Source organism: Apodemus sylvaticus, chromosome 8 (assembly GCF_947179515.1).
Source record: "Apodemus sylvaticus chromosome 8, mApoSyl1.1, whole genome shotgun sequence".
Taxonomy (NCBI): Eukaryota; Metazoa; Chordata; class Mammalia; order Rodentia; family Muridae; genus Apodemus; species Apodemus sylvaticus.
The window spans coordinates 88,637,342-88,662,806 of record NC_067479.1 but is presented as its reverse complement, the minus strand read 5'-3'; the positions used below and the strand labels follow the sequence as shown (position 1 = coordinate 88,662,806).

The window sequence follows — 25,465 nt, the reverse complement described above, 5'->3', positions numbered from 1 at the left end:
CTGAACTTTGAAATGTTTGGTAAACACTGCAGGAAGACACAACCAGGGCCTGCTGTCTGCTGGCCTCAGCCCTCCCCAGGGCTCTAGGGTCAAGGATCCTGAGCAAAGGTGCTCTGATGGAGTTCCTCCTCGGAGCAGCCTCCGTGCTCCCTTCCTGGTGCTGATGGCCTGCCGAGTGCCCTCTGCCACCGAGGCCCAGGGACCACTTAGGAGAACGGTCACTCTCAGGGAATGGTTGTGCTTTCTGAATCTGCAGGAGAATCAAATCCTTCTCTTTGGCTTTTTTTTTTTTTAAAGATGGTGTTCATTAAAAGAACTTTTGTCAAATATAATTTATACAAAGCAATAGATAGAATCGGAATTTTTAAATTGCTTTGTCTCCCATCACTGAAAATAGTGATATTATCATGTGTTCATTTTCTAGGCTTTTTCATATTTGCATTATACATTATGTGTGCAGATCTATATTTTTCCCAAATAGGCTACATTTTAAAAATTTTTTGTCTTTTCACACGACACAGACTGAACAACCCTTTCTAACCTATCACTGTTTCTGATACTTGTATCATATTCTCTCCTACAGAAAGATGCCCGTTGAATGAACCACCCACATACCGTCAGAAGCAACAGATATTTGAAGTTGCTGTTAAGGCTTGTCTGCCTCTTGGGTGCTTCTGAGGCAGACATAAGACCCAGAGCTGGAAAATATGCAGACAGAGGGTGAAGCATTTTTATTATTTTGTCCTGTGCACTCTCACACAGCTTGGCTAGTCTCTGGGAAAGGCTTGTTGGCAATAAATAAGGAAATCATGGTGTGGGGAGAAGAGCCCTGAGTCCTTCCCCTGCTAGGCCAGAGTTTCCTGATATTGCTACATTGGTTTAAATATGTCTCCCCATAGCGCATATGTTAGAACCAAGTCCTGGGTGTTGATAGTGATGGGAGGTGAGATCTTTGGAGATAACAATAACTAGACCAGGTCACCAGGGTAGGGTCCCCATGCTGGCATTAATGCTATCCTAGGAAGGGAGTAGAGATATTCTACCTAGCAACAGGTTCTGTCTGGCCAGGCCATGCCCTCTATCATGTCTGGATACATTAGGAAGCTCTGGACAGATGTAGTTCAGAAGCCTGCCCCATATCCTCGGAATGCCCATGAGTCAAATAACTTTCTGTTCTTTATAAAGTGCACAATCTAGGTGTTCATTATACCAGCACAGAACAGAATAAAACCTCATATAAAGCATGCTGATCACATGATCCATTTCACTCCATGAGAGGAACTGTCTTAGTTAGGATTTCTATTGCTGTGGTAAAACAAACCAAAGCAAGCTGAGGAGGAAAGGACTCCCAGATCACACCCTATCCCTGAGGTAAGTTGGGGCGGGGAATTCAAGGCAGGAACCTGGAGGCAGGAACTGAAGCAGAGGCCATGGGTGAATGCTACTTACTGGCTTGATCAACATGGCTTGCTCAGCCTGCTTTCTTATACTAACCAGGACCACCAACCTGAGGATGGTTTCTCCCACATTGAGGGAGGCCCTCCACATCAATTATCAGTCATAGAAATGGCTTACAGTCTTGCCTATAGGCTGATCCTATAGACTGTATAGGAGCTATAATATAGAGGTATTTTCTGGTTAGGATTCCATCTTCCCAGATGACTCTAGCTCGTATCAAGTTGACGTAAAAACTAGCCAGCACAAAGGTTCAGATATGAACCCCAAGGAAATTCCAGAGAAAGAAAAACTGCAGTTCCCAGCAACTTTCTAGCTATTGGAACAAGGAGAACGGGTGACAGGGAGGCAGGAAGAGGTACAGTTGATGGAGGGTCTCTACTTGGTAAGAGCTACCACCAGGATGCTTCAAGCTCTGAGATCCAGCTGTGTGACCTCGGATAGGTTAGTTCTCCTCTGAGAGGCCCCATATCTCAGGAATGATGTGGAGATGTGCCATCTCTATTCACGAGATTGTTGTAAGGATCGACATAGGAGTGGCTTCTTAAAGGCCCCTTCCTGGGGTGCCTCCCCTCCCGTTTGGTCCCTAGCCATCACCCAGGCATAGACTGAGTAGCCCAGGTAAGCTAAGCACCCAGGAGGCTGGGAAGAGCAAAACCCATTCTCACTACCCTGAAGGTCAGAGAGCAAAGCCCTGGCAACAAACGAGCCAGTGATTCCAAGTGTGCTGCTGCTGTGGAGAAGTCTCAAGTGGTCTGAGAGTCCAAATTACCTCATCTTCTGGGGTCTATAGAGAGACAGGGGTGATCAGGAAAGAATTCTGAGAAACAGTTACTATTGTGAGAAGTAAGGACTGTGAGAATGAAAGTTTGGGGGAGTCACACTCCATGACATGTATGTAGAGGTCAGAGGACTTGTCACATTGTCTATGTCACTGCATCACATGGGTTCTGAGGATCAAACTCAGGTTATCCGCCTCAATGACAGGTATCCATACCTCCTGAGCCACCTCAGTGGCTCTGTATTTTAAATTTCAAAAAGAACATCTTTGGCTGTGGATGTGACTTGAATGAGTGCTTGCCCGGTGTACTGGCTGGTTTCATGTGTCAACTTGACATAAGCTCGAGTCATCAGAGAGGAAGGAGTCTCCATTGTCTCCATAAGATGCAGCTGTAAGGCAGTTTCTAAATTAGTGATCAGTTGAGCTGGAGGGCCCAGTTCTTTGTCGGTGGTACATCCCTGGGCTGGTAGGCCTGAGTTCCATCAGGAAGCAGGTTGGGCCAACCATGAGAAGCGAGCCAGAAGGCAGCACTTCTTCACAGCCTCTGCATCAGTTCCTGCCTCCAGGATCATGCCATTGAAGTTCCGGTCCTGACTTCCTTCAGTGATGCGCAGCAATGTGGAAGTGCAAGCCATAGCAACCCTTTTCTCCCCAACTTGCTTTTTTGGTCATGTTGCTTTGTTGCAGCAAGAGAAACCTTAACTACTATCCAGCGTGCAGGAAGCCATAGGTGCTATCTCCAGTACTGCATGAAACTGGATGTAGTGGTATTCCGGCAATCCCAGTTCTCAGGAAGTAGAGGCAGGAGGATCAGAAGTTACAAGCTCATCCTCTCTTTCATAGTAAATTTGAAGCGACCGTAGTCTACCCAAGACCCCGAGAAAAAAACCAAACAACCTTAAAAGTAGCTGCGAATATAGCCCAGGGGCAGAGCACTTGCCTAGCATAGATTTAATTCCTAGTTCCACAGAAACTGCAAAGTGGTACTGTTTTCTTTTGTTATCCATGATGCTCTGGGTCCCCTCTGGGTACAAAGCTCTGCAGAGTTTGAGCAACTGTATGAAGTGCAGCAGTGTTTGCATATAGCCTGACACACCTACCTTGGTACACAAAGTCTGAGGAGTCAGTGTTCAGTGGTGTGGGAAGAGCTATTACACCACATTGTTCCAGAAACAGTAAGGATAAAAAGACCACCCATGTCCGGAGTAGATCTGATGTTTTCCAAATATGTTTGATCCAGAATCAGTTGACCTTGGATTTGAACCCATGGACACGTTTGTTAAAGAGGAATCCCAAAGACATCTTCTAGGCCCACAGCAGAGGGTAGAAGTGGCGAGGCCAGTAAGATGGAACAATCTAGGGGGGAGATGACAACATTAGCTCAGGCTAAGAAGTAGGCTACAGGGAGAGAAGCGGCCACTGCAGCATGGAAACCGTACTCTCAGGCCTGTGACCTGTGCTGCAGGGGTGAGGCTCTAAGACCACAGTGGAGGCTCTTAGGCTCACTTCCCTGAGTGGAGAAAGCTCAGCTGGGCAGCAAGCCAGGTGTGGAAAGAGAAGATGAAGCCATTTGTGGCTTAGGGCAGAGATGCTAGCGCGGTGCACGCAGATCCAAAGCTAATTCTCGAGGCTTCTTCCTGCTTCCGGAGCTCTGGGCTAATATTTCACCAGCGTGGCAGGAAGATCAAAAATGAGATCGAGGCTTAGGAGGGAGAAGAGCCCTGATTCTCATTAGCAATTGTAAATAAGAGTACCCAAACACAGGCTCTGTGGAGGCCCTCTAGGTCTGCCTGTGAGAAAGGACCTGCTTTCAGAGTCAAGAGACCCTGAGCTGGCACTCAGGAGCCTGGCTCCAGGGTAGGACCCTGACATTCGATCACTCACTCAGTCTCTAAGTAGCTCAACTTCTGAGTGTATTCACGGAAGGAAGCTCAGGAACTCCTCCACTCAGAGATGGGTGTGAGTGACGCTCAGCCTCAGGCACTTTCCGCAGAACATGGGATGTCCTGCCAACTCGAGAGCAGATTCGCCAACACGCGAAGGGCAGTGAATGGTATTCAAAGTCTTGCTATTTCTGTGGCGTGCTCTCTCAAGACCTGAGCTCTCTACATCCAGACTCTGTCCTGAGCCACAATGGTTACGATTCTGAGCAGCAGGCCCTGCTGTAAGCTCTTTGTAAGTGCGTCTTTATTTAATCTTCGCAGTAGCTCCAGGATACAGGCCTTCCATGTGCCCATTTTATAGAGGAAGAACGGAAGCTACAAGGAGGCAGATTCAGTTGGCCGAGTGAATCCCACTGCCCAGAGACTGGACATATCTGATTTTCCAACACTCTTACCCTCAGCCTGTCCTGCCTCTTGAGACCCGTGAGTCTCCAAAGCTTTGTCCCTTCTTTCACACACTCCTAGCTGAGGTTTGGGTGGTGAGCCCAGAAAAGAACTAAGGCTCCCAACCCCCCACAGACCTGGGTGCAAATCCTGCTGCTACTACTTGGGGACACACAGCCCTGAGCATCTTTTGGCTTGCATTGATAGTTTTCAATTGATTGTGTTCTAGCATGACCTGTGCAGAGAAAGGATGACTGAGGAGAAGACAGGCTCTGGGGTGGTCCAGATGCTCTCCCACTAGACTCCTCTCTGGTCACTCACTAAAGGGACCCTCAAGCCCTTTGGAATTCTCCTCCTGGGCTTTGGTCTTTCTCTCCCCACCTCAGGCCTTTACTAGGAAGCCCTCCATCATTCTATGCCTGAATGCTCCTCTCCAGGTATCCAGAGCTCTCAGGTCCTACCTACCATCCATCCAGAAATACAGCACACAATGGCTACCTGGTGTCTCAAGGTGTCACAACTTCTGCTGTCACTAAGGATAGGAGGCTGACTACGGTCAATTTCTTCGCCTTGCATTCAAAGCATCCCCCTTCCCTAGCCCTCATTCTCTGGAGAAGCCTGTGACTTCATTTCTGTAACCTCCCCCCACCTCCATTGTCTCCATGCACACACAGGACCTTTGTCCAAATCCACTTCCCAGCCCCCCACCCAGGGGCCAGGAGAGGAGGTACTTTCTGAAATACAAGGATATTCTTGACAAAGTGCCCTGGGGACAGTCCTTGAAAGGGAGTCCTGAGGCCAGGCAGAGGGGTCAGGTTACTAGAGAGATAATCTGATTACATCCAGTCAATGGGGAGTGGGGTTGTGGAGGGAAGGAGGGAGAACCAGAGCCTTGAGCTGGGGAAGAAATGGAGAAATAAACCAACCAGGAAGCTGGAGCCCAAAGAGGGGACGGAGTACAGAAGGAGCCAAAAGTCCTGAGCCCCCTTCCCACTCCACACTTATCTGAACCTCTGAGCCTGGGGTCCCCACACAGACTACCTTACCATACAGAAGGTCAGTATCTCATTGTAAGCCAGGCCAGCCCCCTTCCTCATTCCCCCAGGTCCTCCAAGGGCTCCATGTGAAGCTCATGGGGAGGGCTAAGTCCTGAGCTCCCTGAGAAGTCTCAGTGTGGCTTCTCTGTGTCCCCTCTCCATACATAGAGCTCAGTAAAGTGGCCCCGTGCTCTCTGGGGGCTGGTGAGCACCCCCAGCCTGGCAGCAAGCAGCTGGCCTGTCAACCTGAGAGGGAAACTGCCCCCAGGGAGGCTCCTAATTTAATCAGCTTCACAAATCAGCTCGATGGGCTTAATTGATCTCTTTCGCTCCTAATATTGTCACTGTCACTGTCTGAGTTGTGTCTTCCCCAGCCACCCCTGTGCATCAGGCTCAGCTCAGCCAGCTGGAGGGGGGGTGTAGGAGGATGCACTCCCTGAGCCTGCGGCCCAGAGACACCTTCAAGGGATGTCAACAGGAAATTCAGAAGGGCAAACCAAACCAGGTACTCCGGGACCTTCATAGAGAACTAGCCTCCCATGGGCTGCCTGCCTGGTGCCTCAGACACACACTTGAGGGCCCACTTGAGCCTCAGTTTTCTCATTTCTCAAAAGCACAGTAATCTACCTTTTACAACTTATGTTCTCCACATGTTTGCTCAATGTGTGTGTTGTGGACACGGTGGTAGGTAGACCTAAGGAGTAATAGTAGGCAGAAATAAACCCGTCCTGACACCTGTTGGACTAACATGTCCTCCCCAAAGGTGACACCCTCGGTGGAGCATACAGTCTAGAGAAGGCCACTGATGTTGACATGGTAAGCATCTGAAACACTTAGGAAATATAGTGTGCTGTAAGTTGAAGAGGATAGCGTTGGTGCTGGGGTTGGGGGATAGGGAAGAGGAGAGGAAGGGCTTCCAGCTGGAGTTATGCTTAGCTAGAGATGGAAAAGAGAAAGAGACAACCTTTCCCAGACAAAAAGCCCCTCTGAAGGCTGGCTCCAAGCTGGCCAATATAGATACAGGCTGAGAGTTCAGGATACAGGTCAGACCAGGAACTTCTAGACCACTGGACTCCTACGTTGTCGAAGATACCCTCATGAGAACAGAGTTTGGTGTCTCCCATGAAACACACACTTCTTTTTATCTGCATGTAAGTAAGTAATTTAAAAAGATTGATGAGGCAGTCACCCTTCCCACATTAAGGGTGACATGCACAAGCATACAGAGAGAGAGAGAGAGAGAGAGAGAGAGAGAGAGAGAGAGAGCAGCCTGTTCTCTTTCGTTGATTTAAGAATATGCAGGTCATGAGCCTCAGCATTGATTTCTAGACCCTGGGGTGGGGGTGGGTGGTGGCAGGTGAAGGTGGGGAGGTATGTTCTTCTGGCTTTGCAGACACCATTTGGGAAGCCCGATCTATCCCCAGGAGCCACGGGGAGCCTCTGTTCTGTTTTCTGGAGTGATCTAGTGACACTTCTGGTTGAAGTGTTACCTGACTGCTTCATGGGTGTCATCTGGAGAACAGGAGTAGAGGCGAGGAGGCCACAAGCGCAAGACTGGAGACGGAGCTCATTTGGATGGGGGATTAATTTTATGTTTATTCCAGTCCCCAAGATGTCTCATTACATGTATGCAAATATTCCAGAATCTGGGTGGAAGGATCTGAATCCAAAAGTATTTCTAGCCCCAAGCATTTTAGATAAGGGATATTGAGCTTGGAAGAGGAGTGGAAAATATGCCAATTAAAAAAAAAAAAAAAACATGTGTTAGCCAGGCATGGAGGTTCATAATCCTAGAACTGGCTGAGGCTGGAGAATTACTGCGAGCTCATGGCCAGTTTGGGCCACAAAATAGGTTTCAAATCTACCCAGGTCGGCCAGCCACAAAACAGCAGCAGCAACAACAACAAAACCCAGCTCCCTCTCCAAATCTTCACCCAGACAGCCTGGGTACAGATGCCAGCTGTGTAGCTGCCCAGCTGGATTCTTGAGAAATTTCTGCTCAATATCTGAACTGCAAAATGGGTCCTCGGAGTCCCTTCCACCTACGTTCTCCTGGAGTCATAGTCAAGGTTAGAAACAATGGTCCACGTGCTCACCAGAGAGTGTAGCCCACAGCAAGCGCTCAATGCTTCAGAGTTACTAACATAAATAGACCTATTAGAACTCATCCAGTCCTGGATGATGTCAGTGTCCCATCCCTGTGAGGGCCTGGGGAAGCGATGGCCTGATAACTCCTGGTCCAGTAGGGGTTTTAGAACCTTAGAGGATTTCGTTTTATTTAAGTTGATTTTGAACTTGCCCAAGCTGTAAGGATTTTTTTTGTCTGTTTGTTTAGTTTTTTTGTTTTATGTTTGTTTGTTTGTGGCAATCGGAGAGACAAGGAATGACACAAAGTCACACCATGCGACAGACATTACTCGAGAGATTTATTGGAGGGTGAGATGGGATATACAAAAACCCAGGTTTGAGCTCTAAACCCCACATTAAAAAAAAGCCAGACATGGTGATATATCCCATAATTCCAGGGCTGAGAAGGCAGGGGGAGGAGAGCCCCTGCTTGCTGGTCAGCCAGCCTCGCTGAATTAGCAAGTTCTAGACCTGTCTCAAAAACAAGGTGGAACCATACCTGAGGTTGACCTCTTACAGCACTGCACCTCTACCAACACACACACACAGACACACACACACACACACACTCTTTATCAGTGATGATGTGAGTCAAGTCCTTATCACTAATCCCATTGATAAATGTTCTAATGACAAATCAAGGTCACAGTGTGTGATTCTCAATTGCTCACATATCACCTTTGGCTCCAGAAATAAACTTCAATAAAAATCCCTTTACAAAAAGGTTGTGAATTCATAAGGCTTAGAATAATGCATCCCGTGGTGCATGGAAGTGTCTGCTGTCCCCCATTCCTCTTTGCTCCTGTTCTAAAGCTGTAAGTCTACTCTCTTTAGGCAATGAAGCCTGGATTTATCAAGCATCTCCTCTAGGAGAACTCAGTACAATGTTGTGGCTTTTGATGACCAATGGAGAGGGCTATAAGCTGGACTAGATTTGTATGATGGTAGGCAGAAAATGGTCTAACCTGGCAACACTAGGGGGCCTCCAAGGTTGATGAACCCTTCTTTTTTTTTTTTTTTTATTCGACATAATTTATTTACATTTCAAATGATTTCCCCTTTTCTAACCCCCCCACTCCCCGAAAGTCCCGTAAGCCCCCTTCTCTTCCCCTGTCCTCCCTCCCACCCCTTCCCAGTTCCCCGTTCTGGTTTTGCCGAATACTGTTTCACTGAGTCTTTCCAGAACCAGGGACCACTCCTCCTTTCTTCTTGTATCTCATTTGATGTGTGGATTATGTTTTGGGTATTCCAGTTTTCTAGGTTAATAACCACTTATTAGTGAGTGCATACCATGATTCACCTTTTGAGTCTGGGTTACCTCACTTAGTATGATGTTCTCTAGCTCCATCCATTTGCCTAAGAATTTCATGAATTCGTTGTTTCTAATGGCTGAATAGTACTCCATTGTGTAGATATACCACATTTTTTGCATCCACTCTTCTGTTGAGGGATACCTGGGTTCTTTCCAGCATCTGGCAATTATAAATAGGGCTGCTATGAACATAGTAGAGCATGTATCCTTATTACATGGTGGGGAATCCTCTGGGTATATGCCCAGGAGTGGTATAGCAGGATCTTCTGGAAGTGAGGTGCCCAGTTTTCTGAGGAACCGCCAGACTGATTTCCAGAGTGGTTGTACCAATTTGCAACCCCACCAGCAGTGGAAGAGTGTTCCTCTTTCTCCACACCCTCTCCAACACCTGCTGTCTCCTGAATTTTTAATCTTAGCCATTCTGACTGGTGTAAGATGAAATCTTAGTGTTGTTTTGATTTGCATTTCCCTAATGACTAATGAAGTTGAGCATTTTTTAAGATGCTTCTCCGCCATCCTAAGTTCTTCAGGTGAGAATTCTTTGTTTAACTCTGTACCCCATTTTTTAATAGGGTTGTTTGGTTTTCTGGAGTCTAACTTCTTCCTATACTCAAAGGATAAGCAGGCTGAGAAAGAAATTAGGGAAATGACCCCCTTCACAATAGCCACAAACAATATAAAGTATCTTGGGGTGACTCTTACCAAACATGTGAAAGATCTGTATGACAAGAACTTCAAGACTCTGAAGAAGGAAATGGAAGAAGACCTCAAAAAATGGGAAAACCTCCCATGCTCATGGATCGGTAGAATCAATATAGTTAAAATGGCCATTTTGCCAAACGCAATATACAGATTCAATGCAATACCCATCAAAATCCCAACTCAATTCTTCACAGAGTTAGAAAGAGCAATTATCAAATTCATCTGGAACAACAAAAAACCCAGGATAGCTAAAACTATTCTCAGCAACAAAAGAAAATCTGGGGGAATCAGTATCCCTGACCTCAAGCAATACTACAGAGCAATAGTGTTAAAAACTGCATGGTATTGGTACAGTGACAGGCAGGAGGATCAATGGAACAGGATTGAAGATCCAGAAATGAGCCCACACACCTATGGCCACTTGATCCTCGACAAAGAGGCTGATAACATCCAATGGAAAAAAGATAGCCTTTTTAACAAATGGTGCTGGTTCAACTGGAGGTCAGCATGCAGAAGAATGAGAATTGATCCATCCTTGTCTCCTTGTACTAAGCTCAACTCCAAATGGATCAAGGACCTCCACATAAAGCCAGACACTCTGAAGCTAATAGAAAAGAAACTGGGGAAGACCCTTGAGGACATCGGTACAGGGAGAAAGTTTCTGAACAGAACACCAATAGCGTATGCTCTAAGAGCAAGAATTGACAAATGGGACCTCATAAGGTTACAGAGTTTCTGTAAGGCAAAGGACACCATCAAGAGGACAGATCGGCAACCAACAAATTGGGAAAAGATCTTCACCAATCCTACATCAGATAGAGGGCTGATGAACCCTTCTTGTCGTGGTTAGTTTCATGAACTTAACACAAACCTAGGCACATCTGGGAAGAGGGAATCCCAACCAAGGAATTGCCTCCTTCAGATTGGCCTGGTGTGTGTCTGAGGAGTATATTCTTAGTTAGCAACTGGTGTAGGAGGACCCAGCTCTCTGTAGGCAGAGCCATTCCTGCAGAGTTTGTTTCTAGGTTGTTTATGAGAGATAGCAGAGCCCTAGAGCAGGCCAATAAGGAGTGTTCCTCCGTGGTTTTTGTTCTAAAATCCTGTTTTAGCTTCCCTCGGTGATGAGCTTTAAGCTAAATACCTCCCCCTTCCCCCGTTTTGCTTATCACAGAGATGGAAGGCAAACTGGGCTACCTCCTGTACCCTAGTTCACTGTCCTGGGAGATGACACACCCTTCTGAAGAGTGTAGTACTTCAAGAGGAAATATGTTCAATTCTTTCCAGAACAGAGGTTGGAAATCAACCAAGGATGGCTTCACAGAGATGAAGACATACTACACAAGGGTTCTACAGGATCTATAGGAGTTCATCAGATAGATAAAGGAAGAAAGAACACTGCTTGTGTAGAGGTTCAGAGGTCATGTGATAGTCAATGTACCAACCTGACCTGCAGCTCAGGATTATGTTAAGATGCAGAGGGAAACAGAGGCCAATGAAAAGAGAGGTGAGAGGTCAGGCAGAGCCCAGGTCACCCAAAGGCACAGTAGAAAGACATGGAAAAGAAAATAGAGAGACCAGAGTTTGCATCAGGGAGTTTGTGGTATCCTGGAAAAACTTCAGCTTGAAGATAGAAGGCTTCAGGAAGACAGGAGTGAAGTCTATTTATCATCTACTCCCGTGCTGGGGGCTCAGAGCATGTGGACAGCATAGCGTGCAGAGAGGAGATGGAAGATCACAGGGGCCTGTGAATAAAACGGACCCTCTGGAGAGGACGTGAGCTCTCTGTGCTCACAAGTATGTTTAGCAGAGTGGCTGCCAGAGATTCACAGGGCAGGTGAATTTCTTGGTTATCTCTCCAGCCCTGGAAGACTCCCTCACTATTTTGTCTTGTGTTAGAATGGATTTGAGAAGTTGCCTCTGGGGTAGGGGGTGGGGGATAGTAATCAAAATGTAAATACCACGGGAATAATAGGTTTGGCCTAATTATCAGCGATTACTCAGTTTGTCATTATTTCTGTACAATATATCCCAAAGTTCCGGAAAACAAATCAAAGAAACTACCACGGCCGATGCCATTAATAGAAGCAAAACACTTCAAGACGGGAATTTAATTTACTGGGTGAGTTCTTGAGGCACGTTTTTTGTTGATGAATATTTATAAAAGTGGGTTAGGCTGGACCTGGTAATGATTGCGAAATATTTTAATGCTGTCCCCCTCGTTAATTTACCTTTAATGAATGACTTGATAAAGCGTAGCTGTTTGTACGTAATGATTTCATTAATAGCTATGGCATATGCAAGCGTTTTTGCACACGTTTGAATGGCACCTGAATAAAATGATACCTTAAATTATACAGTAAAAAAAAAAAGGTATATTTGTTGAAATGGACAAAGCCCCAGCCTCTTTGTAGACAGGCTCAGGGAATTTGTTGCATTCCAAGCAGCAGTGATGGAAAGAGGCTTGAGCTGCCAGGCTCTTCAGTTCCTTGGTTCTTCCTCAAAAATGGCCTCGGTGAGAAGCCTGTACACAGAACTTGTTGACAGGGAATTGCAAGAAGATGTCCGCTCTTGACTGGCCTCATTCACGCTTTTTCATCTTGAAGAAATGTTTCAAGCTTCCCTTGGGAGCAGAGCTCCACCAGAGTGTGCCCTATGATGTAGGCATGTATGCGCAGGACCAGGCCAAGGGACGGGCAGGTGGCATGGCTTTGTTGGGGACAGAGTCAGGCAAGGGAAAGACCCTGCTAGTAGCAACCAGCCACCTGTGAAGCGCTCTCCTGTGAACTGCTTCTGCCTACTCCGCTCTGTGGTCCTAACCTGCTTCATATATGGCCCAGACCCTATTGTCTTCAGGATGTCACGGCGACTTAAGCTTTGTTTAAACTGGTTTGAGAGAACAAGGAAGCCCCCTCCTGTCTAAAATGGATTCCCTTTGGCTGGCTTTGAGCCTGTGAGATGATTTAGGAGGGTAAAGCCATTTGTCATGCAAGCCTGGCACATTCAGTCTCCCCGGAAGTCACAAAAGAGAGAACTGACTCCCTAAAATTGTCCCTCTACATGTGCACCTCCACCTGCAAAAAAATTAAGTTTCTATTAAAATGGGTTCCTTTGACTAGCCCTCGGCTGCATCTGTATCCCTGGGATGCTTCTGTGTATGTCTGTCCCTAGAGTTGGCCTGCTATCTGTCGAATGTAAGAACTATGCTGCTTGTATTCTCTGCAGTTGGCAGAGAAACAGGAGAGAGAGTGGGAGGGAGGGAGGAAAGGAGGGAGGGAGGGGAGGGGGAGAAAGACTGATTCAGTGAGATTTGAAACACAGAGCCAAGCAGACCACAGGTTGGGATCAAGGTCCATTGGTCCTATGAGCAGCCATGTCCCCTGCTGCCATCCTCCGCCCTGTCCAAATTATCATGTCTCCCCCCGACCCACGCCTCTTCTCTGCTTCCTCTGATTAGTCATTCCCTCCTGTCATGATGTGGGCAGGCCTGGGGTAAGCAAGGTGCTTGGGTAACAATGTGAACAATTTCTCTCAGCTGGTGTGCTATGACTCATGACCTTACTACGTTTCTCAGTCTTTGAGATCCTTGGACACCACCCTGCTCCCCCATCTTGTCTATGTCAAAGGATTGCTTCATTAGATGCATTTTTCCTGAAAGGAAACAGACTCCTTAGAACCGAATGCTGACCGGAATTTCCAGAGCCAGAAAACAGCTGAGCTAAGTCCTCGGCACAGGGAGCATCGGATACAGCTGGGTGACTTAGCCACTCAGTAGGTCACTCCTCCCAGAGATATTCCCATTGTTAAACGCACGTGTAATCCAGGTGAATGAATCATGCATGGTAAAACATTCGACTCCAGGGCCATGTGTGAACAGGTGAGGCTTGGCCACGGCCGGCCAGGTGAATGAGCTAGCTCTAAGATTCAACACAGAGGGCCAAGCGGATCTGGGTTCAAACGCCTCCTGTTCCACTGATGAACCAGGTAGCCTTGAGCCAGCCCTTCCCAAGTCCTGGGCCTGTTTCCTAATACAGAAATGTGCCTGGCCAATCTCACCAAGGCTGGGAGGGGACTTGCAGGCATAGCATGACGTCACTGTACGGTAAGGGTCCAGCCACCGCCGGCCCTGGCAGGACAGGGTGGCAAGGAGAGGCCTGGTCCTGGGCTTGGCCCTACAGAGGAAGGGAAGGTAAAATCAGAGATGGTGATCCTACCCCCACCTCCCCACCCCCGGTCCTGCTGCTCCTGTCCTGTCATCATGCCCAGCTGTGGGCATGATATCACCTCCCCTTAGGATAAGAGCCTGGATGGGAAGGGCTGGGTACCTGTGTCTACCCGGCTGCCCTCATCTCTGAGTTGTCCCCCACCTCCGCCGGAAGATTTATGGAAAGATTAAGGGTCCTTTTTTTTCAATATCTATTAATATTCATGGCGGTCTTCACAGCCATCTGCTTTTAACGATTTTGTTTGCAAAGACCTGAGATTAAAATATGGCCTGCTAGTGCTCTGAAGCATCTGAACCGAGGGTGATAAAACAAAGGCCTTTCAAGAGCTGCGAGCGGGCCTGTCACTCCACCTGCAGCCCGGAGACTAATGACTACAGGGACGGACGGAGGGGCCGCCAGGGAGGCTCCAGACCTGGCTGAGATCAGACCAGAGCCACAGCTCCCCTGCTCCCCTCAGGCTCAACAGGGTTAATTGAGGAGGGAGAGGAGCAGCCCCTGTCCCCTCCCAGACACCTTGCACTGGATCCCTAGGGGAAGGGGGCTCAGCCAGGGCAAGGGGAAGATGTTCATGGCAGCCCTGGGGGGGACACAAGGCTCTGAAATCCTGCGATCAGTACCCTGGAGAGTGGCCTGTTGACACCAAGTTGCCCAGAGGCACAGACAGGGTTGGGGTGTTTGGGTCCAAACCCCTTCAGCACAGTATCCCCTTTTATGTTTAAGAGGCCCTGACTGATGCAGTCTGCAGCTTGATTTCTGCAGGCACCTACCTCTGTTCTGCTCTGTCTGTGACAGAAGCCCTTCTTGTCACCAGTGTCCCAGTGGTGCTTCCTCTCAGTGGGCACAAGGGAGGGGCAAGCTGTGAGATAGTACCAGCCTGTGACTGTGCTGAGCATTCCCTCCACAACCACAGGGGGCGCCACTCCTGGGCTCCACCATGGTTGAGAGCAGTTCAGGTTTTTACTGTTTCAGTTTGGTAGGGTCCTGAGAAGCCCTGTCCTACATGGCTGAAGATGCCTTCTCAGGGGAAGGTGACACAGCAGAATTCTAGTCCCTGCTCCTGGGACTGGTATCTGTATTCTCGGTGAAGGCAATGTCTGATTCCTGATGCAGGCACCTACATGCGGGTGGTATCCATTAGTCTGCCCTGCCTCTTCCTTGGGTCAACCAGACATCTTAGTCCCCACCTGAGATTTCCCATATTAGGTTCTATCTTTGGAATAGACAAGGCCACCAGCTTCATTTCGTGACCCTGGAACCACACCCTATGTGACCCCAGAACCACACCCTATGTCATTGGGCACAGCCCCCTCTGGCCTGTGAGTCATCTGGAGCCCTAACACCTACTCCTTGCTACCCTTCTCCAGGTGAGGCACACCAGGCCTGCAAGAGCTCAACTTCTACAGGGAACCCCAAGAAGAAAACCTAGTCCTTTTCCTCTTCAAAGTAGGTCATACCCAATCATCCCACATGTCTCACCAGAGCTTGCCACTCAAGGGATATGCATACATGCCATCCCCGATGTCACATCCCCACGTTTTTGCAAGTGTCACTTTTCTCGTCCTGCAATCTATGATCCTTCTCCTTTATCCATCAAGGAACCCAAATCAAGGACCATCTTCTCCATGAACCTTCCAGGGAGTGCCAGGTCAGTAGCACCAGAGGAGTGAGCCCCTCTGAATGGTTCTCAGAAACAGCAGCATCTGAGGAATGCCCAAGGGCATGCAGTGCAGAGGGAGTGATTTACCCAACATTGCATTGCCCTGTGATAGTACCACATCCTAAGTCGACAAGTCTGGCCCCATAGCCTGTGTTCTGCCTCACACTCTCCCACACCTGAGCTACCCACAAGCCTACACCATAAACATCACTGCTGTGCCACAACTGATGGTGGAAACAGACTACTACTGTCACTGTGTTTCTTCCCTGGTGCCCTGGTGCCCTGAGTGTCTATGTCCCCGGCATACAGCTGGCACCAAAAGGACCTGGGAGAGATTCCTAAAGATGCAAAGAAGAAAAGGAGAGTGGGTGAGGGACTGTGCCGGTGAGCTGCGAGGGTGCCCGCAACTGCAGTCTGTGAAGGGGTTGAATAAGCCAACGTGCAAGTGCGTGTGTGCACGTGCACACGTGTGCATTCCCGTCCTCAGTCTCCTGAGCCTGAGCCAGCCCTCAGCCGCATGAATAGTTAAAGCCCTTAAACCGGCGCCGCTTCGTCACCGATATTTTTACAAAGTTGTCACAGAGAAATATCATTTTTCTTCCTCCTTTATTTCATTTTCTTTGGGATATAGTAATTAACAAAAGCCGTTAGATGCCAGCAAAACTGTTTCTTTTGAAGTTTCTACATGGCTGTCATCTGGGAGATAAAGGCAGATTATTCAATCTTGACATTCTAATTGTGGATGCCACATAAAAGCCTGGATTAGACACTTCACAGCCCTGCTCGGGAGAGGGGGAGATGAGCAGGAGAGGGGACATTCTGGGCCACGTGGGCTGGGACAGAAGGAGGATCCACCCAGAGGGTCACGGACCCTGGCCACACAGCTTGACTTCTCTCATTTAGAGTCAGACATCTCTACAATGCAGTGTTAGAGGGGAGGGAGGCAGGTTCCTACTGAAGGGGGACAATCCAGGTTCCAAGCCTGCGTTTCCTCTTCCAGGCAGCCTCCCCCACTGCAGTGCATATGATAGACACTCCCTCCCTGTGGTCTGGGCTTGTAAAAGGGAGGAGAGGACCAGTGGACCCGGCAAATCCTTGCCTGCTAAGCATCTGCCCGAGCTGTCTGCTATCAGTACCACCTTGTAGGCAGTGGGAGCTGCCTGCCAGGGAGGGCGTGGACTGAAGAAGGTCCAACCGTGCCAAGAATGAAGGCAGCCATTCAGGAGAAGCAGGGAGGATAGCATTCAGACACTGTGAAGACGGCATTCACGCCTACGAGTAGGAGCTTCTACAGTGCAGAGATGGTGTTGTCTGATTTCCCAGATCCACCCTGGATAAGAGTGCACATGACCTTGAAAGTCTGCTTGTCCTGAGCAGCCATGAGCCAACACATGGTCTCCATCCTTCATGAAGCCCACTTACTGACACAAGCCGTTGCCCTTCGCTGGATCGAACCATACCACTGATGGTACCACAAGATGCCAGTCAGGCTCCAGCTAAGACTCCTAATTCACTCTGGATATTTTAAGCAGGGTATTGAACACAAGGATTGATGGAGCAGAGGGCAGAAGAACACAAAACAGTTCCTGGCTCAGCACCAGCCAAGTCCCGAGGTCCGATCTGCTCAGAGGCAAGCACAGCCACTCCATTGCTGAGTGACAATAACACAGTCTCTCTCTGTACACGGTGGCAGGTGGGGAGGCAGGGAAGGGCCCTTATCAGGGCCCAGAATCAAGAGAAGCCAAGCTGCAACTCAGTGTTTCTCAAGAGCTATGAACACTGCTCTTGGTAGAAAGAGTCAGTGATGGGGTGATGCTAAGCCTCCCTACCTCCCACGCAAAATTCCATTTTGCTTTAAGGGGTCACAAGCTAAATTGAACTACACCCTGAAAACAGAGCCACTGAACCATTCCCTGAAACACAGGTGCAGGCATGAGGTGAGGAGAGGCTCTGAGGTCTGGGGGAGAACGGACCAAGCACTCTTGCTAGCCTTAGAACTTCATCAACTGAATTGCAAGGTTCTTCAAAAGACTCCATCAGGCCTGCTTTCCCTCTGTGCAGGAGAGGCTACCCCTTGCAGACCTGCAATGCTCCACTCCTGCTCTTTGGTTCCCACCAGATCTACCAAGGCACAGACGATACCGGATTTGCACTCCATGCTCTAAATCAGCATACCTATTTTATGGAGACAGAAGCAGCCCAAATCAAGAAGAAAGGATCAGCCTGAGTTACAAAGGCATAGGAAGCCAGAGCCCAAGTGCTGGACTGATTAACAAGGGGGAGGAAGCACGACTGTCCATCAGACCATTGAGAAAAGTTCCAATGTCCACCTCCAGTGAGCCTTATCAGGAAAGACAGCAGTGGTAACGACAGGGACAAGAAGAGCACGACCTGAGATGCTCACATGTTGGTACCGCCACTCCATTGCTGTGAGACCGTGACAAAGTTCCTCTCAGTACGCTGTGGTAGGAGGGGAGGTTCACCTGGACTGACACCTGGAAGGTTCCCCACACTGCCAGGCTGAGATTCTGTTTCGTGGACAGAGATGGGAGAAATCCACTCCTCCAGAAGGCAGTTGAGGGCAGGGAGGTTCCGAGAAAGGAAAGTTGAGGGGGAGACACTGGGAAACATAAATCTGCTGGCGAGGCTCTCTCAGAAAGGGTTTTAATTAATTGTTTTTATACGACATAAGAGCGACTCATTACTGAACAGCTTTGATTTGTGACACCTGCATTATAGATGATTTTTAAATTAACATTTCCCCAATAAAAGGTGTCAGTGGAGAGCTGAAGGCGCCCAGAGAAATATAAAAGGGTAATAGTATGAAAATACAAACAAACACCAGCCCAGCCTGACAAAGGGGGCTGCTTAATCAATTTTACAATTAATTAAGGCTGACTGGGAGAGCTGGGACCCTAGAGGCAGTTCAAGGGACCAGGCTGAGTTTCAGGCACCAAATGCTCCAACCAGGAAAGCATTTGGGCTTGAGAGAGAGTCATGGTGTGGATGCAGGTTGCGTTACCCAGCTTCCGGTTAAGGGAACCGGAAACAGATCTGCCTGGGGGAGCATGTTTCTTCTCCTTGTTGTGTTGAATTCATTGTGCATTAGTTTACCACATCTTTACAGAGTGACACTGTGTTCCAGGCTACAAGAGAGATGTGGCCAAATGAGAATCCTAGGAGCTGCTTATTCGGTCCAAGAAGAATGACGGGTGAAGTGACAAATAAATAGAAGACAAGAGGTAGATTTCAGAGGTGTCTTCAAAATGTTATTAAATGTTTGGAATTTCCACTCCGCCCTAGTGAAGAGTGGCTGACAAGAGGATCATAGGATAAGGTCTGTGGCTTAGATAGCTGTGGAATAGGTTATCTATCCACTGGAGGCGGGATGGAGGGAAGGAGGGAAGGAGGGATGGATGGAGGGAGGGAAGGAAGTGCAGTTGCCCAGGTGAAGTTAGTATAGGCACTGGATTTAGAAGTGGCTGCAGTAAAGCAGGGGACACTGGAGAGATTTAAAAAGCAGATCTGGCCCATAGGCCTTGTATTGCCCTCAGAAACCAGCTCATAAAGGAATTAGTTACAGGGCCTCCAGAGAGCGCGAGAGCCAGGGGGTGCGAGGCATTAAGCTAGGACTGGGAGTGCTTTTGCAGGCAATATGGTTTGGGTGGAGCTGCTGGAATGGTCTCTCCTAGAGGGTAACATTGAAAAGCCCAAAGTACTCAGAGCTAGCCAGACCAGCACTCAGCGTGTGGGTCCCTGGGAAGTTACTAAGCCACTATGAGGGCTAAAGGTTGGGAGGAGCCACAGGAGCACAGAACTGCCTGCTGTCCCCTACTCTGTTTTGTCTGAGTTTTTCCTCTTTGGCTAGGAGGGAGTCACTTAGGCAGCAGAAGGCCTGGAATGTGGAGAGAATTTCCCTGCCCCTGCTGCAAATTTCCAGGCTCTTTCCAGTCTGTCTGGAAGACACAGCCACAGCAGGGACCTTGTCTCCAACTGATGCTGACAGCAACTTCCCTTTATCACTACCTAAGATCTCTCTCTCTCTCTCTCTCTCTCTCTCTCTCTCTCTCTCTCTTTCTCTCTCTCTCTCTCCCCCAGGTGAACTCAAGGTTCCTCCCCCCATCCCCCCACAAAAGGGGTCACCATCTCTCCAACTGCTCCAAAGAGACATGGGGCTGACCTGATGCTGTCTGTCTGCTTAGTTTCCCAGGTTGCAGCTCCCTTCCCACTGTACCCACCACATCTTCATATCTTCCTGGAGGGACAACGGTCCTCTCCCACCATCTTCTACCTGTCCACACACCCTGGGCACAGTGGCTGGAAGGATCCTTCTACACACACACACACACACACACACACACACACACTTTGCACTGCTGCCAAGACTAGGCTTGGAGAAGCCATTTTTAAAAGATTTTTTTTAACTATGTGATTGTGTATGTGACTATGTGTAGATACATGCAGTGAGTACAGGTACTGGGGAAGGCTGAAGGTGCTTGATCTCCATGGAGCTGGAATGCAAGCTGCCCAATGGAAGTGCTGGGAACTGAACTCAGATCTTCAGCAAGAACCAGATGTGCTCTTAATTTCTGAACCATCTCTTCAGCACTGCTGGGAACATTCTAAACCCTACCTCCCACTGTTGTCTGGACACTTTCTAGCCCATACTCCCTTCCCCAGTTCATCAAACCTAACTCTTCTGAGATTATTTGATACATGTGTTTGTCCTGATTTACAAGCTCTGGTGATTTGGCAATCTTGCTTTGATCACCTTGTGTCTGTCTCCAGGGTCTGGTAACTAGGCTGAATGTATAAAGCATAGACAAGTGGATGGAAAGGTGCACTGATGTCCTATACCACAACATGTCTCACACATAACAGGAGTTAATGAGGTCAGAAGGATATCTTAGATCACAGAATGCATTTTACTGCAAGTCCACTGATAAAGCCACTCCCTTAAGACAGATATCAGTACATCTTTAGTACAATAATGGGAACGTGTCTGTATCACAGAGTTCATGGGGCTGGGGGCTGGTGTCTCCAAAGAATGTCTGCCCAGACTTGGAATAGTCTGATGATGTCCTCTCCATGTCATCCCAGGGTCCAAGAAGACACAACTATTGACCAGAGTTCCTGGCTGGAATATTTGATTGCTTTGGGTCCCTTTGCCTGACACATTGGTTTTACCAGCTGCTCTTGCAACAGAAAATGGCAGGCCATATCTTTGGATGGGGAGAGCTGGAAGAGTAGATAGACTCTTGTAGCCAGGGCAAAGTCAAACAAGTAAGTATGGCCTCAGGTCAGTGATGAGACCTGGGATTCTGGGAATATTAAATGATATATTCCCAGATGTGTAGTATTGACCACTGGGCAATGAGTGTGGTGTGTGGTGTGTTGGTGTCTGTGTGCATATGTGTGAGGTCCATTCACAGGGATCAGGGTAGAAACCAGGTAAGGGTGAAGGTCAAGGTTTCCAGAATGCTTATAGGAAGTCTATATTCAGCAACCTTCAAGAAGAGTAAAAAGGTTGAAATTGAGGTCAAGTGCAAACATGACTGCCCAGGAAAGGGAGAGATGCTGTTTGCCTGGGAAAACCTAGCAAGGCATCAGAGAAGGAGTAAAAGTGTCTGGGAGGATAGGGGTGTTCAAAGAGCAGAAACTTCCCAGTGAGGCTATCGCTGCCTCCCTTTTAGCCTTCCTCTGAGAAAGCACCCGAGACATCCAGTTTCTTCTTGGCAGTTTAAAATGAATGTCACTCAGTACCCATCTCCCACACGAGGAGCCTGAGATCAAGAGGGAGGAAGAGGCCATCTCCATAGGCACGAGCAGTTGGCTTCCTTATTCACCATGTAACAGATGAGAGGGCAGAGGGTCCCAGAAGGGTCAAAGGCCTTGCAGACATCCCACAGGCCCAGACAGAAGCAGAACTCCAAAACAACATGGCTCTGACTCCGAGTCTACACACGTAGGTGAGTTTGCTATCTTTGGTTCTGATTATTCCGAGGCACAGATGAATAACTGGCAGCTGATGCTAAAAATACATGTGGTGGGGTTGATTGACAGCCCAAGCTCGATGATGTACAAACACGGAATGATTCTATTTCTCTCAATAACTGATACTGGCTCCGCTCCGTGAATGCTTATCCCACAGGCTGCCAGTTGACGGGGAAGGGGGAGAGAGTACGCTTGCCGATAGTGGCATCAGCACCCACTCTGATGATTTCCCCATCCCATTCCTCTTTGCAGAAGTCACCTTTGAATTACTAAAAAGTGCCAACTGTCCAGGTCAAAGCCGCTTCCGGCGTAGTTCCTGCTGGAAGCAGCAATGGGAGCTGGAGCATTCAGCTAGAGTGGTGAGATGCCCCACTGTGAAGGACTAGACATGGCTCCACAGGCTGCCAGCACCTGTCTGCTGACATTGCCCACCAGTGTCCTAACCTGGCTGGTCCCCAGCACTGGGTAGACTACCAGCCAGCTTCTCCTGTGACATTGTAGAAGACATTCAAGTCCTGAGCAGACACCTTCTCTGGACCCTCTGTAATCTGAGATGACCCTCCCACCGAGGTGTGGCTTCTTCCTCTCTGACATTTCTGGAGCTGAATAGGGATGGCATGGGGTGGTACCCACCTGCTGACCTCTGCCTTTCTCATCATACAAAGAAAGATGCAGGAAGCACCTTGCTTCTCTTAAAACACCTCTCTCTTAGCAACTCCTATGTTGATTATTGAGAAGACCTGTGGCCAGACTAAGGCCACCTTCTTGTAGACCAAGAGTCTACAAACTACAGTCATCCAGCCCCAGACCCTGGCTAGTTTTCAATTGACCCAGGAACTGAGAATGACTCTTACATATTTTACTACTTGAAAAAAAAATACCTCTAGACAGGTAAGAAGACAACCACACCCATTCATTTATATATTCGCAGTGGCTCTATTCCAACCAGCCATGGCAGTGCTGAGTATTAATAAGAAACTTCATGTTCAATCTGAACTTTTACTGACAGCTTTTGCCAACCTCAGATAAAGACTACATTTCCCAGCCTGCCTTGCATCTAGGTGGACCACTCCCTCTGAAGTATTGTACCAACTGATTCTATTTTCTTTGGTCTACTGCAAGAGTAGTATATAGTCTTAACCACTGGGCTATCTTTCCAGACCCTCATTTCTACTTCTTCTGTGCTCTCTTCAATCTTGGAAGAGCCAAGAAGCTTTAACGCTGACATCATAACAACCTCCCAGGGTTCCAAGACCATGCAGGCCCAGGGGACTCAGTCACAGAATGAAGGAAACACAGCATTGCCTGGCTAACTCTGTATCTGTGAGAAGAAAGGTGTGCTGGTTTGTTTTGTCAACTTGACATGAGCTAGATTAACCTGGAAAAAAGAACCTCACTGAGAAATTACATCTATTGATTGGCCTAGGGACATACCCAACGGGCATATTCTTGATTAATGGTTGATGGGAGAGGGCCCGCACTACAGAGAGTGGTACCACCCATAGGCAGGTGGTCTTGGGTGGTATAAAAAAACAAGCCTAGGGCCTGGAGAGATGGCTCACTGGTTACAAGCACTGACTGCTCTTTCAGAGGACCTGGGTTCAATTTCTAGCACCCACTTGGCAACCTACAACTGTCTGCAACTTCAATTCCAGGGGATGATATCCTTGAATAGACAGACATGTAGGCAAAACACCAATGGGCATAAAATAAAAAATTAGTGAATCACTAAAGGAGAGAAGGAAGGAAGGAGGGATGGAGGGATGGAAGGAGGGAGGGAGGGATGGAAGGAGGGAGGGAGAAGCAAAGAAAGTCATGGAAAGAAAACAAGCCAGTAAGCCATGTTCCCGCATGGCCTATGCTTCAGTTCTTGCCTTTGGGTTCCTGCTGTGGCTTCCCTCAGTGATCGACTGTATTCTGCAAACTTAATAAATGAACCTCCAAGTTGCTTTTGGTCAGCAACAGAAACCACACTAGAATAGAAACCAACTTTGATACTCTAAATCACTGAGTTATCTAGCATCCTGTCCTTACTCTGAGTGATGGAGCTGCCCATGCACAGCTAGACACCATTTCTAGAATGTTCTTCCTGTCAACCCCAGTGGTCCTACTGAAGGCCACCGTCCTTGTGTAAAGGGACTACTTGACAGATGGGGGAATAGCTTAACTCTTAACTTAGCATTTTCCTCAACAGCTGATGAAGGAATGCTTATGCCAAAGTTTCTTTGCTTGCAGGGAAGAGAGCAGCAAAGGGAAGAGGCTGATGCAATGAAAAACAGATCCTCACAGAATCCCAGGAGAGGCTAGGGCAGCTGTGTTAAGTGAGGTTATCCCCTGAGCAGGCTGACAGAGCTGTGCTAGTAGGACCAAGGTCTCTCTCACATCATCAGAGAACCTCATGATCCCCCTTTCTCTGCTCCCTCTGGTCACTCACAACAGGTAATTTGCTGGGTTCAGGCCTCTGTCAGCTTCCCAAATTATCCCCACTCCAGACTTAGCCTTTTCCCCACCTTTCTTTAGACAGAAGCAGACTGGCCCAGCTGTGCTGTGGAAACATACTACCCACTTTATACAGTGGGCAGCCTTTGCCTCAAATGTCCACCCTGGATTGCTCTTTTATGGCCTGGGGGACCCAACCGCTGTCCAAACATGTACTGGAAACAGAGTCCCTTAGTCAGAAAATCATCCTCTCTAAAAGCTCAGGACTCTGTGGGGAAGAATGTGGAGTCTGGGCTGGGACACTGGGTTCATCTCCACCTCCCAGTGCTGTGACCACAGCAAGCTAGAACATTCATTTCTGTTTCTATGAAATCAGGATCAGTAGAAACGCTTGCCTCTCAGGGCTGTCAAAGAGAAGATGAATTAATACAGGTAGGGCACTGAGCAGCAGCCCCTGGCAAGCAGGAAGTCTTCAGAGAAGGTCAGCGATGAATTAGCATAATGATCCTGCCTTTGCCGTGAAGCCACAATATGTACCCAACAGATGATTCAGGCCCACCTGAGAAAAAGATGATAACTCTTCCCAGATGGGTTCCTAAGGTGCCCAGGGGACACAAGGGCCACCATCCATTGACGATTCCCATCCATTCAAGATGTATTCTCTGTACCTGTGGAGCCTCCACATTCAGTGGCCCACAGAACCTCTACAGGAATCTGTATGACTGAAGCTCCAAGAGAGTCAGCAGATTCCGCGAACGTCCTCATTTTAGGGATTAGCCTCATCAGTCCGAGCAACCCTGAGAGTCCATCGATAAGCTCCTCCCCTTTTAAAGCAGGCATGCTGTCGACAGAGGCTGGGGTCTCGGGGGTAAGGTAGATTGAATGAGAGAGAGAGAGAGAGAGAGAGAGAGAGAGAGAGAGAGAGAGAGAGAATGATGTAAATAAAGATGGAAGAGCCTTAGAAAGGGAAACAGGGCAGCTCTACCTCAGCAGCACACTCAGTGTGTAGAGAACACGTCCACACACTTGGTTTCTAGCCCATCATCCAAACATCTCAGTCTCCGTTTAGCAAGCAGAACACTGGCCCACAGCACCCCAGGTATTCCTCCCGGCCCCGTTCTTTGACATCGGTCCCCGCCCCAACCATAGCAGCCACCTTTGGGAGTCCAGAGGCCTCCAAGGATGTCTCTACTCTAGGCCGCCATTGATTCTTTGTGTCTGCTTTGTTCCTGGGCAGACGCCAAGCGCTAGGCACCCTGTGCCTTCCATGCCAACCCGGGACCAGCGCATTTCACTCTCCAATTTATTGTGTGCTTTAGAGTCATGGAAAAAAAAATAAAACTATTATTCTCAAAACCCCAGTCAGTCTCTTAATGACTACCGCACTAATTAGGAGCAGCTGTTAATGAAG

The 25,465-nt window shown here is 48.3% G+C and overlaps 1 long non-coding RNA gene across 1 annotated transcript in view; it reads right to left on the bottom strand.

The window, feature by feature from the left end:
* Nucleotides 1-11,998: 11,998 nt before the first annotated feature.
* The window catches only part of LOC127690520 (uncharacterized), a 67,798-nt gene continuing 54,331 nt past the window's right edge, over nt 11,999-25,465 (bottom strand). Inside the window, exon 5 of the long non-coding RNA XR_007979159.1 lies at nt 11,999-13,910. This is a non-coding gene — a long non-coding RNA (uncharacterized LOC127690520). The remainder of the gene's footprint in view (nt 13,911-25,465) is intronic.